Source organism: Malaya genurostris, chromosome 3, assembly GCF_030247185.1.
Source record: "Malaya genurostris strain Urasoe2022 chromosome 3, Malgen_1.1, whole genome shotgun sequence".
Taxonomy (NCBI): domain Eukaryota; kingdom Metazoa; phylum Arthropoda; class Insecta; order Diptera; family Culicidae; genus Malaya; species Malaya genurostris.
The window spans coordinates 41607831-41625165 of NC_080572.1; the positions used below are offsets into that span (position 1 = coordinate 41607831).

At 34.9% G+C, this 17335-nt stretch overlaps 1 protein-coding gene across 3 annotated transcripts in view; it reads left to right on the top strand.

Annotated features, from left to right (window-relative positions):
* Positions 1-1534: 1534 nt before the first annotated feature.
* Positions 1535-17335, top strand: part of LOC131435260 (serine/threonine-protein kinase meng-po) — a 39487-nt gene continuing 23686 nt past the window's right edge. The window contains exon 1 of one of the 3 annotated variants that reach the window (XM_058602945.1): positions 1535-2522. The gene's annotated coding sequence lies outside the window, so the exon portion shown is untranslated. Of the gene's footprint in view, positions 2523-14545; positions 17332-17335 lie in introns of those variants that run through there. The other 2 variants (XM_058602942.1, XM_058602946.1) reach the window with 2 other exon arrangements.

A 17335-nucleotide genomic window follows, 5' to 3' on the forward strand; every position in this document is an offset into this window, starting at 1 on the left:
TTGTGAGCTCACGCGGCACCCATTTTGCACAAAACTTTCTCATATCCAAATATTCGTGAATAATATGTCCAACACGTTCCTTTGATATCTTTAGGGTGTCATCTATCTCGATCAACTTCACTTTACGGTCATTGAAAACCATTTTGTGGATTTTTTTCACGTTTTCATCGGTAACAGCCTATTTTGGACGTCCATTGCGTTCATCGTTTTCGATGCTCATATGACCAGTACGAAATTTTGCAAACCACTTACGAATTGTTGCTTCGCCCGGTGCAGAGTCTGGATAACACTCTTCAAGCCATTTTTTGGTATCGGCGGCACTTTTTTTCATCAAATAGTCTTCTCAAGTTATAGTCTTTGTTATCTACACAGAAAAAAATAATGAATTTTACAGGTGACAGAATTCTACAAACGATATAATTCACAACTACTAAATTTTTAAAATGACGCAATATTCCATTCGCACAGAATTTTACATTGTCCGAGTGTAATTTGCACTCGGCTACCAAGTGCCGCTGTATGGATTTATATTTATCAACTATTCACTGAACAGATATGAGCTCTGCGGTCCAGTCGTGTAACCGATGTGCTTGTGACCTGATGTTTCTCGGTTCAAGTCGCGATGCTGCTATCGATTTTTTGTTTTTTATTTCATTCGAATTCAAGACATGTAATTTTCAAATCACACAATTTTCAATATTCTTGAATATAAATTTGAATGAAATACGACGCTCCATTTATGTGCATCTTATAAGATGTAAAATCACAAGATTTTTTCGAACGGTGTAGTACTTTATACAATACAGATTGTAATATCATATCATGGCCGTTGCTACACAGATAAAAATATTTTGTGATTTTACATTTATTTTCATGCACATATTTGGAGCAGGCAATTAAATGGAAATTTACATTACAAAACGAAACGGTTTGGAAATATACAGTCTTGTTCAATGAAAAATTAAATGAATTCTAATGTAATTTTACATCAATCATGGTTTTAAATCAGATTTTCGTTTCAACTGATGTCTATTTCATAGTACTATCGGTTTACATGTCGTGTAAGTTTCATCTTTTCTTTCTGTGTACTATTTAAGCATATAGTCGAAATGACCATGACAAACAGGTTACGGCTACTATAGTATTTTTTTCAGTGTATGATTAACAGTTACAGTTGATTTTCCAACTATTCTTCGATCGTCAGTACACTCCATCGGACATTTCCGATAAATGTGAACGCTTGGTTGTTGCTGAAACTTGTGCCGGTCAACCTCACAGCAAAAATTCAACAACGCTTAGCTGTCTATCGGCTTTCCCTGCTCGATCATAATATTTACGACGGTTCACCCGATCACTGTAACTTTTCTCACCAACCGTTCCAAGTGCTTCAGGTGCTCTCTTGGCGGGAATAAAAATAAAGCGATTTCCAAAGAGATGAGAAAATGAGTGATCGCAAACTGTACCATGAACTCACGAACGAACTGTCAGAGCTTGAAACTACGGCACAAGCACCGTCAACGGCGAACGATTGAAGTTCCGCTAGTGTATTTCACTCTTCCATCCCGATCAAGTCGGTCGCGCATTGCCCCTTGTTGGATCGTATTTTTTCCTTTTTGTTCTAAAAAGAAAAACCGTAGGAAAACTTCTCGCAGCTAGCTGGAGTGCAGTTGGAGTGTGTTGCTGTTGCTCGATCATCTTCGAAGTGTTGCAACATTACTGAGCATACCGCCTATGGCCGCTGAGAAAATTTGAAGAATGTGATTTGTGTGAAGCCATGTTGAGTAAGAGTGAAAGGGAAAAATTGTCGGTGTCTATATAATTTTAGATTTGGCTGAAGCTCCACTCAGCTGAATGCAGGCGATCGTGTTCGGTACGGTGACAGTGCAGTGCGATCACTAATTAGCGGGATCAGTTGCTGCATTCGTTTGCAATAAGTCGGTAGCACGGCATTGTTCGTGTAGTAGCAGAAATTCGGGAGTTGGAAAATATTCAAAGCCTGATGATGTCATGAGTCGAAATCTAAACCACAAGAGCCGCCCGGGCTGCATTAGCTCATAATGAAAATTTCCAAAGTACCCAGAAAAAAAACAGCAAGTGCTTTCCATGTGCTCGTGAAAGCAATAAATTTCACCGAGTAAATAATCACATCGCAAGTCAAACATTCGGGAGCAAGAAAATACGAACATTCGGTGAGCGGTGTTTTCCTCGGTGCGGGTCGTGCAGTCGAGTGTTGTTCGAGTTTCTGAACCGTCTCAAATAGTGTTGGGCTTAATGACAAATTGGTTGAACAATTTTAATTCGATTAGCAAGAATAGCGTTTGCACAGTGAAGGAAAAACAACAGCTCAGCTTACTGAACTTAGTGTTGGTGATGGTGATGCTAGTGGTGTGAAACGATCTCGGGAAACTCACACTACACCAAACGGAGGATAAGTGTAGTCAGAATTAATGCCCCTTCGAACCAATCCGACAAGCAGACTCGACTACTGTTACTACACTAGGAAACGACAGGTTTGTAAGCAGGTTATTAGTTTTACTTTTCACCTCATTTATTTCGTGTAGATACCGGCCGATCCGGTCGGGATCCTGCTCGATATTACATGGCTTGATTCCAATTGTTTGTATTTATTGATTGTGTGAAACAGTATTTTCGAAAGTAAAAACGACTACAACAGGATTTATTTTTCTGCAAGATGTGTTCGTATTGTAGCCGGAAAAATGAGTCTATAATATCTGGTCATTTACTGATTATGAACTGTTATAAGGACTTGAGATATTTAAGAGCCTGAACAAAACGAAAATTAACATCTATTACTGCTGCAATTCTTCCGTCATTCATACTGAAGTGATGAACGGAAAAAGCAGACGATGTACTATTTGAAACTACACAGAATCATTAGGCAGCAGCACTAGACCGTGAAGGCGCGAATAACGACTGCGACGCCCCGTTATTCATGCTTCCGATTCACAGTAGAACTCAAACATTTGCAGCGAAACTGTAGCGTCTCGCTCTATGACGATCGGGATCATCGTTTATATTTCAAATACGTATATTATTTAAAAATAAATCTTCAATCTAATTGATGTGTATCTAAATAATGCTAAACTTATTCAGCTATTGTGGCAATATTCCGGACAAAGCTTTATTGATTTTGCAACAATGACTACTTTCTTGTCTTATTCGGTAATACCGCTGACAGACATGTGATTTCCGTACAATGATTTCTGTACAACGATGTACGCGTACAACGATGAGTTGACAGACTGGTGTTGCACACAAAATGAATGTACATTGAAACGAAACAATTCAAAACCTATCTTGATTTCCCAGCTCCGATGATCGATAATATAGAAACCAAAAAAATTTTTGGTTTGAAGTGTATTCCTACTAGCTGATTTATGACAGATATAATTATTAAACTAGTTTTGTGTGTGAGTGTTCATCAGATGACAGCCTCAAAATAGTAAATAAATCTAAGATATTCTTAGTATGTAACCATCAAAAACTGTATGGCACACATATATTCCAGAAAAATGCTATCAACGTAACAGTTTATTCACTAAGCAATTTTCATAAAAAGGATTATGTTTATCATGAAGCTGGTTTTAAAACCTTGAATTTGAAATCATTCCGAAATAATCACCAGATTGCTTGACTTTTTAAATAAACATAGCGTCTTCTACCAATTTCAATACGGTTTTAGACAAGGTTCTGTCACACAAACTGCTATTATAGAACTAGTTGACAAGATAATGAGTGAAATAGATCGTAAGAATATTGTCGGTGCCTTATTTCTTGACCTTAAAAAAGCTTTCGACACGTTAAACTACACGATTTTACTCGAAAAGCTCGAATGTTATGATATCAGAGGCATTGCCAAAAGCGTTATTCAAAGTTACTTGACAAATAGGCAACAATTTGTATCCATTGATGGGGAACGTAGCAACCTCGCTCCTACGAAAATTGGTGTACCACAAGGTAGTAATATAGGACCGTTATTATTTCTCTTATACATAAATGATTTGGGCAACTTGAATCTTAACGGTACTCCAAGACTATTTGCCGATGATACAGCCTTATTCTATCCCCATCATAATATCAGTGCCATTATAAGCTCGATGAACAGTGACCTAGATGTCCTTGACAAATATTTCAACGCTAATTTATTGTCATTGAATTTACTTAAAACGAAATATATGATTTTTCGTTCCATGCGAAAAGTGTTACCAATTCATGACAACCCGAAGCTATCAGATTACGTGATTGAAAATGTAAAATGCTTTAAATACCTGGGCATACATCTTGACCCTACGTTATCTTGGACTCATCATATAAGTTTTGTTGAAAAACGTATCGCATCTTACTGTGGTATCATGTGGAGAGTGCGATCATATGTTCCTCGGCGTGCACTTTTGAGCTACTACTATGCTTATATTCACTCACAACTTAATTATCTTGTATCAGTACGGGGCCGTGCAGCTAGCTCTCATCTGAAAAAATTACAAACTCTTCAGAATAGGTGTCTTAAAACCATTTTTAATAGACCTCTGCTGTTCTCTACGCTTTCATTGTACTCCGACCAAGCTCATAATGTTCTACCAATAGCTTACTTATGTGACATGCAAACCTTGTTGTTCGTTCATGACACCTTGCATGCCACGACACATCGACGCGCCGTAATGGCAACTTGCAACGCATTCGAACAACCACAACTCTGGGCCAAAGGCGTATTCTGTTTGTTGGTCCTACAAAATTTAATGCACTTCCTCTTGACATACAACAAATCAACATCCGCACCATATTTAGATCTAGATTGAAGCACTACTTTAGACAAAGACTGAATGAAATTTTTATACAATAAGCGTAAAGTTTAAACAATCGCAATCTATCTGTATATCAATGTTAGTTAAACGTCAACAGTATTATATTATTCAATTTTAGATATTAAACGTGGATCCCTTAAAAGGAAACTTATTTCCACTGGGATTCCACACCAATAAATTAGTTAATTGCACATCTTGGAATAAATTGTTTTTAATCTCAGCTCTTCTTGTTGTTTTTTTTTGTTAGTATTAAAATTTTTGCCAGTGTTAATGAGCTGAGATTAGTTGCGTCCATTACCAGGGGGCTCCTTGTTGAGCTTTTTGGTGTGGGGGTGTGTGGTGGGCAATTAAAAAAAAAATAGATTTACGATAGGTTTGATGCTTCATTTCACTTCATAAATCTTATGAAAAATGGTCCAGTAGGCTGGAATATAATCTCATAATGGTTTTTAGTAGGATTTTGAGGAGTTTAAAGTTGTTATGCTATATTTATGAAGTAACACTGAAAACTACTACAAGTATATAATAAATTGAATATTTTACTTAGTACGTGTTCTGTTTTGATTTACCCACACAGAAAGACATGATTCGCTGTTCTCTATTCATACCCAAAATAAAAGCCTGTTCGCACTATACCGGGACGACAGGGACGGGACTATCCGGGAAGTTTTTTTTCCTCATCGGCGATGACTGAGCTGTCGGCGTATGTATGTATTGGAATCCCGGATCCGGGATAAAATCCATTTGGTTGCCGCCGATATTCCTCACCGAGTTTTTCGCACCGTCGCACAGTGGTTCGAATCAATAAAAACGTGGACATAAATCAGTAGCTGCCAAACCGTTCTTTTAATGCATATAGTTGCTTTGAAGAAATTATTTACAAATATATACCGCATAATTTGATCCTATCATTAATTGTTCATGGCCTACTTTGACAAAAAATGTAACCATAACTTTTTTTTCTGAAGAGATAGAAATTTTTTTTCTTCTACAAAGTTTTTGAACTATTAAAAATAATTTACTTTGTCAAATATACCAAAAGTCTAGGTCGCACCGTTTCGGATATACAAAGCGTTTTTATGGCAACCCCCTTAAAATCAGTTTTTTATTCATAAATTGTTTCGAGTTATTTTGTTATGCAGACTTTGTTTGGAATATTTGTAGAATTTATAAAATCGCATATTTTTGTTGAAGTTAGTGCATAGGTTTGTTCTTTCCTGGCAAAGTTATGCAACATTTTACCTTTTTTTTACCTAGGGTAAAACTTTGCACCGAAGTGAAATATGCAACTTTATGCAGCTGATTTTTACAAAATTTGTAGGAAAAGATGTGCCCAATATCATAACAAAAAATCTAAGTGGAACTCGGTGGAACTTTTTTTTTAGGTCTTTTCAAAGTTAGTTTTAATTACTGAATTATGGCAATCCCCTTAAAACTAGTTTTCTAGTCATAACTTGTTTCGTGTTATTTTTGTATGCATACTTCGTTTGGAATAATTGTAGAAAATATAGAATTTCATAATTTTGTAGAAGCTAATGCATAAGTCTATTCTTTTCTGGAAAATTTATGCATAATTTTACCATTTTTTACCTAGGAAACCTTGTGCCGAAGCGAAATATGCAACTTAATGCAGCAAACTTTCATAATACTTATAGGAGAACATGTACCTTATCAAATTTATTTTCCAATGAGAATATCTTGAGTAATATTCGTGTGACTCATTTTCACTATGGTCATGCTGAAACCATGAATGGTTAAGAAACAGAGGGCGCACAGTGCTCCAAAACTGGAAAAGACGGTCACAAGTCTGTACAGACTTTCACTGATTTTTGAGAGCTAACGTGTCTTCGAAGAAGTTTTACAAAATTATATAACGCTTCTTTTGAAAGTAGCACCTTAATTTTTGTTAATCGATTTCGAAAAAAAATAATTTTGTTTTTGACGAAAAATTTTTTTTTCTATCTCTTTTCAAAGAAAAAAAACATTTCAAGTATTTTTGCTGAAGATATGAATAATGTAAAAAAATATTTTTTGAGATATTCGCTTTATTTTAAAAACAGTTTTTTTGGATTTACCTACGTAGAATTTATCTCTATTACCTAAGTATCTACTACAAAGTTAGCATTTAAATGAGTAACTTTTCCCAATACTTTTCACAACCTAATCAATCAACTAGGTAGTTAATGTTACCGAATAAATCATTACAATATGTCACTTGGTCGCATTGCATCAATCAGTATCAGTCACGCTATCGTCCGAGTTTTACGTATCGCTAATTTCTTGTTCTGTTTTAAGTTCTAGCATATCAATTGCTTCCAGTGACAATTTCTTTCCAGTTTTGATAGGTTTGTAATAAATATTCGAAATCAGTAGGTCAGACGCTACTAGGAGTCTACAAAAAACATCTATCATCGTTTTTTCACGGCTGTTTTTCCTCGTGCCCAAGTTTGGATTTTTTTTATTTGTTTATTAATTTTTAACATTTTTCATTCAATAAACTATAAAGGTTGTTTTATAGAATCGCTTATTTGAAACCTAAGAAAAAACCGTACATTCATGCCTTGGACGAATTTTTGTATCTTTGTTATATTTTACAGGCTGTTGAAAAAAGGCTTTGTGTGAAATACCCCATGGATTATTACTATACATGCTATGCACGTATGCAAATATTTAAAGATATTTCTATCCTATTTCCGACTACCAGTCTGGACGCGCGTAAACACGCACAAACAAGTTCATGCTTGCACGCGCAACTTAAGCAAATTGTTGCGATTTTTATTTTGTTACTTTTTACAATTGACAATACTAGAATAAATCTAAGTGGAACTAGATGCAATTTTAGGCCTTTTCAAATTTAGTTTTAATTATTGAAAGTCCGAAAAATTATCAAAACTTCACCACATATTTAAAAAATGGAAAAATGTTTTCTAGACAAAATATTATAAAGTATTGTTAAAGTACAAACCTTTACGAAGAGATTTCATGTTTAAACGTGTAAATAAATTGAGTTATCGCGAAGCAACACGATTTTAAGACGAGATGTTGATTAGGCGACGCTCACTGCAAAAGTGAGTTACAGAAATAGCAGACGCGTGGCGCCCTCTGTTTCTTAACCATTCATGGTTTCAGTATGGCCATTCTACAATTATTCCAAACGAAGTATGCATACAAAAATAACACAAAACAAGTTATGACTAGAAAACTAGTTTTAAGGGGTTTGCCATAATTCAGTAATTAAAACTAACTTTGAAAAGACCTAAAAAAAAAGTTCCACCGAGTTCCACTTAGATTTTTTGTTATGATATTGGGCACATCTTCTCCTACAAATTTTGTAAAAATCAGCTGCATAAAGTTGCATATTTCGCTTCGGTGCAAGGTTTTATCCTAGGTAAAAAAAAGGTAAAATGTTGCATAACTTTGCCAGGAAAGAACAAACCTATGCACTATCTTCAACAAAAATATGCAATTTTATAAATTCTACAATTATTCCAAACAAAGTCTGCATAACAAAATAACTCGAAACAATTTATGAATAAAAAACTGATTTTAAGGGGGTTGCCATAAAAACGCTTTGTATATCCGAAACGGTGCGACCTAGACTTTTGGTATATTTGACAAAGTAAATTATTTTTAATAGTTCTAAAACTTTGTAGAAGAAAAAAAAATTCTATCTCTTCAGAAAAAAAAGTTATGGTTACATTTTTTGTCAAAGTAGGCCATGAACAATTAATGATAGGATCAAATTACGCGGTATATATTTGTAAATAATTTCTTCAAAGCAACTATATGCATTAAAAGAACGGTTTGGCAGCTATTGATTTATGTCCACGTTTTTATTGATTCGAACCACTGTGCGTCGGCGCTGGAAAAAACTCGGCGTGGAATATCGGTGGCAACCAAATGGATTTTATCCCGGATCCGGGATTCCAATACATACACGCGCCGGCAGCTCAGTCATCGCCGATGAGGAAAAAAACGCCCCGGATAGTCCCGGATGGTCCCGTCCCGGTCGTCTTGGTATAGTGCGAACAGGCTTTTAGGGTTTCCACAAGTGAATATAGGGGACCAATGTGATAAATGGAATTTCGATTGGTCATCAATAAACAGGATGATTGCAAAGTTGGATTATTGATTGTGTTAGATATTCATTGTTTATTATTACCACATGTGCATTCAAAGTATGAATCATTATGTTTCTAAATCCATTTCAACAATAAAGTTACTTGTTATTGAATAAAAAGCAATCACTCAATAGTGCTGATATCATGTACAAATATGAATATATTGTTTTCCTTATTTGTATTTCAGAACTTCACCAAATTTATGAACATTTCTTGGTTTGACTGCTGTTTGAAAACCTACCAATTATTCAGTTATTTGTACTTAAAACGCCTATTGCTTTAAATATTTTTTTACTGTTGGTCTCTTTGAAATATGCCACAAAGTACTGTAATTGAATACAATTCTTATTTGCGAGCCTAAAAATTGTATTCGGGTTAGTTTTTCGGAAAAGTTCCATTCAATCAGGACAATTTTTATTTTAAAGTTTTTATACATAGAAATATTTGAAAAATAATTTTGCCAAAGTAGCCAAAGTAATAAAAGATCATAATTCCCAAAATGGAATTAACCAGCAATTATAGTTAACTCTTATGTTATTCTGCATACTTTTACTTATATGAAATGGCCACTACGTAATTGACAGAAGTACCGTTCAATAGCCATTGAAAATTTTCAACATGAATCGTTTCCGTTGAAAGGAGTATTTTTGTCTTGCGTTTTGCTGTCTCCGTTCTTAGCCAAATGGCAGCATTCGGCTACAGCAATTTCGTTTATCTGAATGATTATGACAGAATCAACAGATATGTTAGTTCAATCAACAACAGCTTAGTTGTTGTTTAGTTTAGTTTAGTTTAGTCACGCGATGCGTCTAGGCGCGCGTGCGAGCTAGTTGCATTTGATCAAAGCAAACCTGTCAGAGTGAATGCGATGCGAAAACAGTACATCGCATTGAAAGACTTCGCTTCGGTCCTTGTTCAGTGCTCACTCTGACATCAACCTAAGGTGATGAGAAGAAATCGCTCAATCGACGACACGACCAGGCACTCCGAAGAAAAATCGGAATAAAAAGTGTCTGTGAGTGATTTTCCGTCAGTTACCACAAATATAGCGACAAGGGGATAATGATAAAATTAATCTTTTTAGGCAACACTGTTCTGGTTGCTATGCGTTATTTGTCAAGGAACCGCAATTATGGAAATAAACAAACAAATAGGAAAAGTAGCCACGAAAATGCAAGAAAAAAAGGATTAAGTTCGAAATAAAGCGATATATTCTCTTGTGTGCTAATAAACAAGTAAAATTATTGTTTCAAGAACTCGAAAAAAATGCGGAGCAGGATGTTTATTTCGTCTATTATGCATTCAATTAAGACCAAAAACATTTTTCGTAACACTAGAAGAACCCTCACAGAAGTTTAAATCAATGGGAAAAGAACGATAATGAGATTGCTGCGTTCTGTGATGTCGATTTGAAACACCATTATTATATTTAAGCTATTTTCAAAGATCCTTTATACATTGAGTCAGTAACAAAAAATTCATTTATTTATGCAAATTCTCTGCTAAACCATGCTAAAAAGCTTGATTGGTATCCATGAAGATCTTTATTGAAGATGCGTTTCAAGTCTTCTCAAGAGAATTTTCCAAGAATTATCCAGATGTCATACTAAAACTATTCTAGGGTTAGAAAAAGTCATAAAACAAAAGTTTGTCTCAATGGCGTGAAAAATTAATAATGCTAATGATACGATCTACTTAGAAGAAATTCTTAGTCGCATAATTTGAATATTTTATGAAAACTATGCAATAGTTTCAATGCATTATTGAATTTTTCTAATAGAGATGGTGTGAGATGCTGATGTAGTTGATTGGTAACTGCTATACTATCAAATTTCCGGTGCATACAATTACTGGTGGTGCAAATAAAATGATATAACATATCGGTATCGCATAGCGCTTCACTTAACTTTTAAGGGCCGATTCTTGTTCTTAAGTACAGTGGTAAAATTCGTGACTGGTATATCGATTCGGTGTTAGTTTTGTTTATCTACATAAACATGTCCTTGAAAAACAGTATCCAAGGTATCTGTTATTCGAAATCAATAATTTATCAAATCGAGTTGCCAGTTTTAACAAATTTTCAAGAATTTCGTTTTGACATTTCGAGTTACTGAGGGGTAGTCAGATTTGCTATACAGTTTTAATAGACAGGTTTGGCAGGTCGTGTCGTCGGCTCAATGCTTAGTATGAAATAATCAACATAGTATTTTAGGCATTGCTATTGGAATTTTGCAGTTGATATTTCAAAATTATAAGAAATCACGATGAAAATCGTAGCAAACTTTGCCTTTTATGTTTTAAAAAGGCTACGAAAGCGAAATCTGTTAGCAAGCCATTTGAATCCATTATCGTGAAGCATTTTATACCTTTTCATAAGCAACGAGGTTTTACTTATCCGAAAGTACTCTGCTATAGCTGTCAAGCCATTGTATGCACCTTTACCTCTAAAGGTAAAGTTCCACAAAAATTTTTTTTTTCACAACTATGATAAAGATATGAAAATTGAAACACGAAATTCATCTGATCACAATCGATGTAATCTTTGCCATAATCTCATAATAGACGTGTCGAGGTTGCGCTTGTATGACGAAATATATGAAACTATTACTACGCAAGCCCACTTGAAGAGTATCTAATGAGTTTTGCTTTTGGAAATCTTCTCAGTGCACATAACTGTGCTGAATGTCGGCGACACATGAGCCGTACTTGCTCTTTCACTCGTTAGATTTAAAAGTGTGTGCAGGCTTACTGTTTCAGTTTTTGAACAAATGTAAAGAGTGTATCGAAAATAAGCTATCCACAGATTTTTCTTTCAAATTTTGATAAAAAACGATATTTTATTCAAACTAAAAATTGATCCTTTATTGTACGAGGTTAAACTTGAGCATAATGAAAACCGGATTAAATTTAAGTTATTTCTTCACGAATGTTCGAACTTTTGATCGAACGCTCTTCATCAAGTTCCGGACAAGTGTTGCATCGCATTTTTTGGACGCTTGAGCGCAAATTTTTTTGAACTCCTGCATGTTCCCAGCCAATTGAGAGTGAGTCTATCAAAACGCATGCATCCGGACACTGCAAAAGACGCCAATACAATTTTCGGGCCCTTGTTGCTACTCGCTTCTTCTGTTCTACACTTTGTTTCGAGATTTTCTGCTTCTTGTAGGTCTTCAGGTGGTTTCGCCTCTTGAAACGCTTGTCATTCCGACACTCGTTCCTGCTTTTTTGCCAAACCACGTATTGACATTGATTTTTTCTTCATGATCAGAGATACCACTTTCTGGTCCAGTTTCGGGTTGGAAGAACCGGGTTTTCTGCCTTCTCCTGTTAACTCATCCAAAGAATAGTGTTTCCCAAAATTATTAATGATGGTTTTAACACTGGCATGATGAATTCCAAACCGCTTCGCCAATTTTCGCATAGCAACACTCTTCTCACTTAGCCATGTGTCCAGAACCTTAATTTTCACTTTTTTCAATACACGACATTTTTAAAAACGCAGAATTTACACCGCACAAACAAGTGAGCAAACGAAAGCTGACAGCCAAACGCATAGCATGCTGTGATCTGAGCATCAAAAACCATCACAAAGACATGCGTACAACACAAATGTATGTGGATAGCTTATTTTCGATATACTCCCGTCAAAGTACTAAGACAATGAGTAACGAGACTGTATCATTTTCTAATGAACATGGTAAGCCAACGCTATTAAAAATTGGGAATAGTATAATAGAGAAACATTAAAATTCCAACACATTTTCTTACTAAGAGTTGTTGACATTAAAGTCTGATTAGAAAAGTATATACAAATGTATAACTTAGGACGGTTCCTATACAGAAATGTTTCAATGTTTCATTTTATTTCTAGACGATCAGGTTAGCTATGGACTTTTGACGAGGTTGATAACTCATTAAAACGTGATTTTATCTTCATCAAAGTTGCTTAGAATGATAGACGTCATCTTTTGGAAAATTTTATTTATGTGATTAATCCCCCTAAAAGTGAGATAAAAAAACCAGTTTAGCTCTAGACCAACATAGGGACTAAGTTACTTCGACAAAGTTGTGCAGAAAGTTGCAAAAGGTACTACTCCCATAACTTGAGTGCAATTCATGATATAATGTATTTTTTGAAAAGGGTGTCCTAAAACCAGTTTTTGTAAGAAAACATATATAGTTTCAATTTATATGAGTTTTTCATGTTCTACAAAACCTTTCATCATTAAAAACTACACAACTTTCTCAAACATACTATGCTGCTATCATTTCAGTTTAATGAAATAAAGCTAATTTTCATGTTTTTTCACAAAATTTAAACTTGTATATAATCGAAAGGCGCAAAAAGGTGCAGATGAGACTACTTACATATTAAACTACTTCAAAAGAGCTTTCATAGCGTGGTTGAATTACTCGTCTGAGATCGTATGCAGGCGAGATATGTTCTTTTCAAATATCCTTGTCCTTAACATTTGCAATGATAAGGTTCATTGTATATCAGATCCGATTTCAGTATATATTCATTGCCATGGTAACTCTCACAATAAATTATTTTTGCGGACATCGAAGTCAACAAATAGAAAAGTTTAGTAGTCGTTACAGACGTCTTTTGAAAGTAAGATACGACTTTGAAAAAAGGCAATCAGCATGTCGAATTATGTTATGTCATTTTCTAATAAGTTTTTCTATAGAAAAGTTCTGCGGATAAATATCCTCTATTCCTAAATTAAAGTGGAGATAAACGCTTGCTATATTGTACTGTTCATAACGATTAAGAAAATTATTTTATACAGATGTCGGGAGTATCATACACCCTAGCACTCCAGATGGATGGATGTGGATGGCCAAAACAGTCCAAGAATAATCTGTCGAACGATGCTAAGAGTCCTTTAGCCGGTTAAGAACATTGTCAGCTATCATAAAATAAAAACAAATAAATAGAAAATGAGTTTTGATCATACTTTTCTCTACCAGAAGATGACATAACTTAATCCCATTTGATGATTGCTTTTTTTTTAAAGTCGTGACAAAAAAGTTACTAAACTATTCAATTTACAGACTTCAATGTGTAAAAAATATCATATTTTGTGGCAAGCACCATGGTAAAGAATATATATTGAAATCTGATCTGACATACAATGAACCTTATCATTACAAATGTCAAAGACAAGGATATTTGGAAACAACATATCTCGCCTGCAGACGTTCGCAGACGAGTAATTCAACCACGTTATGAGAGCTCTTTTGAAGTAGTTGATTATGTAAGTAGTCTCATTCGCACCTTTCTGCGCCTTTTAATGATATACAAGTTGAAATTTTGTGAAAAAAAACATGGAAATTGGCTCTATTTCATTAAACTGAAACGATAGCAGCATAGTATGTTTGAGAAATTTGTGTAGTTTTTAATGATGAAAGGTTTTGTAGAACATGAAAAACTCATATAATTTGAAAATAAATATGTTTTCTTATAAAAACTGGTTTTAGGACAACCTTTTCAAAAAATACATTATATCATGAATTGTACTCAAGTTATGGGAGTAGTACCTTCTGCAAATTTGTTTAAAATAATTTTCTGCACAACTTTGTCGAAGTAACTTAGTCCCTATGTTGGCCTAGAGTTAAAATGATATTTTTATCTCACTTTTAGGGGGATTAATCACATAAATAAAATTTTCCAAAAGATGGCGCCTATCATTCTAAGCAACTTTGCTTAAGATACTGTACCTCAAAAATCACGTTTTAATGAGTTATCAATCAAGAGTCTGAAATTGTGCTTTGAACCACTACGCAGCGCTTCGAAGCCAAGCACATGAAGTGGATTATTTCTTTATAGTGGCTTCTGTGTTCTTCGACCATATTGGACTAGCCGTAATATTGGACATTGAAAATTGAAATTGAAAATTGACATTAAACATTGAAAAGATTGAAAATAGGAACTGATGGAGGAAAGAGTTCACTTAAAATATTTTTTATTATTTATCAATTAATTTAAAATATCTTTGAACATAGAAAATAACATTTTTTCCGAACATATAATTCTTCAAAAGTTGATAGCCAACACAAGAACAGTTCACTCCTCACAAGATTTCTCACTTCTATTCCAAAATTCCAACTGTCCCTTCGCCTACTTGGATCATATTTGACATGTGACATTTTATTTGAATCTAGCAACATTTTCGTTTTCAACGGTGGCACTACACCAGTATAGAACAAAAAAGGATGCCTTGATCACACCCAAATTGGAACAAGTATAATCGGTGCTACACTACACTAATGCAGTGCTAATTTTGTCGAAAATATTCTAGTTATCTCTGAGAAATCGATGTGAGTTCGTTTTTATAAACTCTTGATCAATGTTTCCGATCCATCTTAATTCGGATATTAAGGTCTGAGGACAGAGGGTCGCGTGTTGAGTTTTAAATCGACCACGTGGCTCACTCAATTCCCTTTGCGTATCGTATTTCTTTTGTACTCTTTCGTATATGAGCAAACTGTACCGGGTTACAGGCCCGTACCTAGGATTTCATTTCGGGAGGGGCCCAAAGATTAAAAAATAATGTTACTGAAGATTCCTTATGTACCTAATTCTCGGTGTGCCTTTTACGGCTGTTTTTAACATACACTTTAAACTTTTCCACTGGAACTGATATTGTATTACATTTCATTACGTTTACTGTCTTGTTATTTCTGTAACACATATCTGAGACATTCTAAATTCTTATATGGTTTTGATTTCGGGAAGGGCCAGGGCCCCTCGGGCCCCCCCTCTGGGTACGTGACTGCCGGGTTACCAGCATACATTTTATTATTTTGATGAGTAGTTTTATCACATAAATCTATCGTATGGGTTGGACATTACATGGATTCCAATGAACAATGAAAAAATATTCAACTTTCGCAAAATTGAATGCGAAAAAAGTGTTCATATACAATGAAACGTCTATGTGTTTGGCAGCCTTGTCGAGCCAATTTTATTTCTCTCTCCTTTTTCAGAATGCTATCAGGAAACCAAAGCGAAAAAAATGGCGGATGCAATGAAACTGACTTTGTTTCACAGAAAAATACAAGACTTTATTTTTATCGCGATAACATATATGCTTTTATGTTATAATCGCATTATCATTAAACTTAATTATCTAGACTTTGTCACGGTAGATTTATGATACAAGCCTTCAAAGCCGAGATATTCGATGAACAGGTAGAGGTATGCATTTCCGAGCGTTCCAATTTTCAGCAGTTCTTCAGTCAGAAAAAAATACAACACGACCGCTAAACTCAATGAATCATTCTGAAAATTTTACAGAACATTCTCAACTAAATTTCGAAGACATTGTCAGGTGGGTTTTCTATATTCAGTACCATTTCCAAGAAAATTTAATTTGAAACGGAAAAATAGCAAAAAACCTACCACTTTACGGTACTGTCCTCAGCCCTTAAACACCAATAGGATTTTGATTGGTCCTGCGACGTTAGGACTCGGATTAGTAAGATTTTACAAATGTAAGATGCTGTGAAACATATTTCATTTTCAAGCACATTATTTGGAACAAATAGTAGTATCAACAAAAGAACTTAGAGAGGAAACCATTTTTGTTGCAATTTCCTATATGTTTCCATTGTACTTGCCGGTCCATTGCAGCTCAGCTGGAACCGCCAAGCAGACGTAAAATTTGATCCTTCTAACGAATTGAAGACGAAACGAAAATAAAATTGAAAGCGGTACTGTGTCCGAAGCATGAATTGGTGATTTGTTTTGGCCTCTCAAAAACTTGATTATATTTTCGTACAGTTAGTAAACTGATCAACAAGTAAATTTCTATTAAACAACAACGCTATATCATTAATGACAAACATTAAAGTATTACCTCAATTTTTGTTGTGTCTCTATCCGTAAAGTCAAATGCGAGTGAATAATTACACTAAGCGAGTTAACAAAAATAGCACTTCTATGATGCTACCAACTTCTCGGTATTTTCATAATGATTTCGTCTTGGGAACACAATCGATGCCCAAGTGACGACGCAGTGACCGCAGGTTTGCTAGGAGATTTGTTTGTCTCGTCGTCGAACCGATCTGTTTTCTCTTCTCGTGCTACAACAATTCTTTTGGTTTGGATTTCAGTGATTTCTGGTGCGGTTTGTTGTGCGGTTTACTCAGCAAGCAAGCTGGTGCTGACTCGACGCCAAATTATGTTCATTTGAGCAGTTGTGTTCGTCTGGTGATTTAATTTTTTTTTCTGTTTCGGCGCCCGATGAATTTATATCAGTGCGACTGTTGACTTCAGGGTCATGTTATTATTTTTATTCGAGATATTCGATGTATATCTAGAAAGTATTATTTGTTGGCATACACTAAATTCGATTTTTTTGATATATGATAAACAGCAGGTAA